The sequence below is a fragment of the Scatophagus argus genome, chromosome 15 (assembly GCF_020382885.2).
Source record: "Scatophagus argus isolate fScaArg1 chromosome 15, fScaArg1.pri, whole genome shotgun sequence".
In the NCBI taxonomy this organism is placed as follows: Eukaryota; Metazoa; Chordata; class Actinopteri; family Scatophagidae; genus Scatophagus; species Scatophagus argus.
In genome coordinates this window covers 10,983,285-10,986,990 of record NC_058507.1, presented here as the reverse complement: position 1 = coordinate 10,986,990, position 3,706 = coordinate 10,983,285, and positions in this window count along the sequence as shown.

Genomic DNA, 3,706 nt, shown 5'->3' with positions numbered 1-3,706 from the left:
AGTGGGGTGAGGGGTCACTGGAGCTTAATTCCGTTTTCATGTTTTGTTTCACACTAGCCAAGCTGTGGGTGTCTGTGTGTGAGGCACTGTGTGCTATTGGCCTTGACAGCGCGCTGTGTAATTGGCTCACTAAGGTGATTCAGTAATCGCCTGAGTGACACCTTCCCTGGCAAATTTTGACATTGGAGGTGGATGAGGATGCAGTGGGCTTCAAGTGCCAGGGGAGCTAACCTTGTAGGACAACCAAATATACAGCAGGGAAATGTGGAGGAGACCCACTTCATTCAGTGTTATTGCATCATATAAAGAAAAAGCACAACGACTAGGGACAACTTTTTCTCATCCTCTTAACCTTGTTGGCTTCAACTATGGAATTGTCCTTGTTGTTGGCTATGTTTAAAATCCAATTTCATCATCTGTCCTCTTTCCTCCTTCCTTTGTTTACTTCCTTTTCCACCTACTCCTCATCACCTACTTTCTGTTCCCCTTTCTACCTTCTCATCCTTTCCCCGATGTCTTCACTTACATCTGTGGATTATGACTGCTGTTGTCCTTCTCTTTCTTCTTGTCATCATCATCCCTTCATATCTTCATCCTCTTCACCGCCCCCCCAACCCCCCCACCCCCATCTCCTTAACGTTGTGTCTCCCTTTCTTCCGCCTCCTCCACTTCCTTCTCCACCCTTTTGCTCCTCTTGTAGCTGGTGGAAAGGAGGAGCAGCCAGCACTGTTCTGTTCCTCAGGACTGTCCTCCTCGTGCAGAACACAGATGGTTATTATGGAGCTGCACATAAATTGATTATGTTGGAAATTAACTGTTGCTGTCAAAGGCAGCCGCCAACCTGTCCCAGTGTGTCCCTGTGCCCGCTGATGCATAGGATCCAGCTGATGGACCAGATGTTTGCACAGTGCGCCGCTCCTTTTAAGGTCAGCACAAAAGTGGTATGGGGGCTCTCTGATCTCCTTCTCTTTGTACTTTCAGCTCGTGCCCTCTTGCCTCTTGACATTTTGAGGAAATAAAAAGGGAATTTTGATTGTGATGTTAGAGTGGTTTATTTCACATCACAATATATATTTTTTCATTGAGTATCACTTGCAATTTTTTTCTGGACTTACCATCTTTTCTTTTTGAGAAACACTTTGTTTTTCTTTTGCCCAAGTGTGTGCATGCAGGGTTCTTTCAAGAATGGAGGTGTCTGCTAAGAAAGAAATATTTAATCTATGAGAGGTTGAAGTAGGCTTACATTTGTGCCAACAGACCATGTAGTCTCTTCAACAAAACCAGCATGCCAAGAGTCTCCAAGCGTGTATCCCTAAGTAGGACTGTCTTCCAGCAGCTCATTACAGGTTGGTCTGGATAAGCATGATGGGTGACTCCTGGCTGTGGCCTCAGGGGACAGGCAGCACAATGCCAAACTCAGCAGAAAGTCAGGTCTTAGGAGTGTCCCTACATTGTTTTCCAGGCCTGACCTTGATTCCAGGCCCACTCCTGCATGTTTCCGTATGCATGGCAGAGTATGGATGGCTGCCAAAATCAGAGCCAAACAGGGAAGAACCACACAAACACACACAAGTAAACACACACACAGACATGGTCCAAATACCATCACGAAGGTTAGCTTGCATGGAAATAGAAACTCAATGAGTAGCTTTGTAACTTTGAAATTGCTACATGATAACAGAATTTCAGGTATTTTTCATTTTCATTTCCTGCCTGTCATCTCTGCATTACATTGCAGGTGAAGTCAAATGCATGGCTGGATATCTTGTTTATAACCACATTTGTTCTAATGTAAAATTCTGATTTGTTCTTATATTCATAAAAAGAAGCATCTTCACTGATGCACTTCCTCCCTGATCTTAGATATGTTAATACCATTGCAGTACAAAAACCTCCTGAAGCAATTTGATTTGCACATCTCAGAAGATGAAGATCACTTTAAGAACCTCCTCAATGAAAGCTGTTTGTTTGGTTGTTTTTAGCAGATTTCAGGCACAATAAAGCCTTGCTGGTCAGTGAACTGACTGAATCCTGTCTCAGGCCAGAGAGGCATAGTGACATGAATATGAATGTCAGCAGGTGATAAACAGAGTGGATTTCTGGGACGTGTGACTGTTTGCGACACATACCCCTCACACCCCAGATGTAAGCGAGCTGGGGAGGCTGCCACTCAATTTGACGACATCTGAGCAGCTAGCAGCAGTAATTGGCTACCACAGCCTGACTGTATGACAAAGAGACTAATAGAAAACTTTAAAAATACAGAATTAAATAGTATAGTAAATAGTACAGACAGTTACTGTATATCTCTTTTCTGCAAATGTAATGCAAGTGTTGTTTACCTAAATGAAAACTTTCTAAAGAACTGCTAAATTTCTCATAGAGAGTCTGGACGGTGTGAAAGTGTGAAACTGGTCAAATTTCATTAAATGTCACTGCAGTTCAGTTTAATCACATTGCATAAACTTTGGATACTGTAAAAAGGAGAATTTACACTTAAGAAGAGAGGTCTTTTTAAATGTATCAAACCATTTCAAAATCTCGACTTTTATCGGGCAGAAATGGTGGCAGAAAACCTTCCAATAAACTATAGCCAAAGCCAATTCAGGCCAATCCAGGATCATACACTCTAAGGAAAATCACATATAAAGCCTTAACACAAGTGACCTCCATAAGTACTGTACATCAGTTACAACAGCTAACAAATTTGATTTTAGTAAAGTCGTCTGGCTTGACCTGACAAAATGATCAATGTATGCCAGGGTTAAAGTGTTAGGACTTCATTCATGGTCTTTATGAGATGTCTATAAACTTCAACAGCAAACCACATGAAAAAATGCATTATTATATCCAGTCGTTATTTGGTGTTTATTTGAAAAACAGCCAAAAAATGAAAAAGAACAAAAAACAAATTATTAGTAAAATGATTGGGGTAATAGTCATAGAACTGATTAAAATGTGAATCCACAGTGACCATTTGAAGACAATATTCATAACCTAATATTTACAAGAAACTGAAGATGTTTGTAAGTCAGGTGAGTCATGAGAAATGTCATGCTTCGGGTTGCTACATTGCACAGTATCATCACTTCTGCAAGATATTTCAGCTCACATGCTACAGGCAAGCAAAAGCCTTTCTGTTTCTGAGGAATTTTAAGGAAGACATCTGGTCCAAAGCCCATGTAGTGACAGAAAGGTGAACTGAACAGAGTACTGAGAAGGAGTTGGATTTTATTAATCTTATTTTATCACTTTTCTGTTTGTTTGCCCCCCCCCCCATTTATTTTAGATATATTTGTGCTTTAGCTCCACATAGTCTCTCAACATCACTGGTTCATAGTGTATCTCAGAGTGGGGCTGTTTATTCTCACTGGTCCAGCACATTAAGCATAGCAGAAAGCTACATTTCCTCAGTGGAGGACCTATTGCATATTAATTATGGTTTTGAAATGTTTTTAGAAGTTTATCTTCTTTCACAAAATATTTGTGTGTAATATCTTTCAAAAACCAGACAGAGTAAAAAAAAAAAAAGGCAAAGAAAACAAATTCAGGATTTCAGAGCAATGTGTGTTCATTGTTCCACAACTTAGATTATAAGAAAGAAAAGGCTGGAGGATTTCTGGTGGTTTACACTCCTCTGTGTGCGTAAAAAAGGTAGGAATCTCCTTTTCTTCCCATCTCTATCAGGCTGGAACACCTTGGGCTG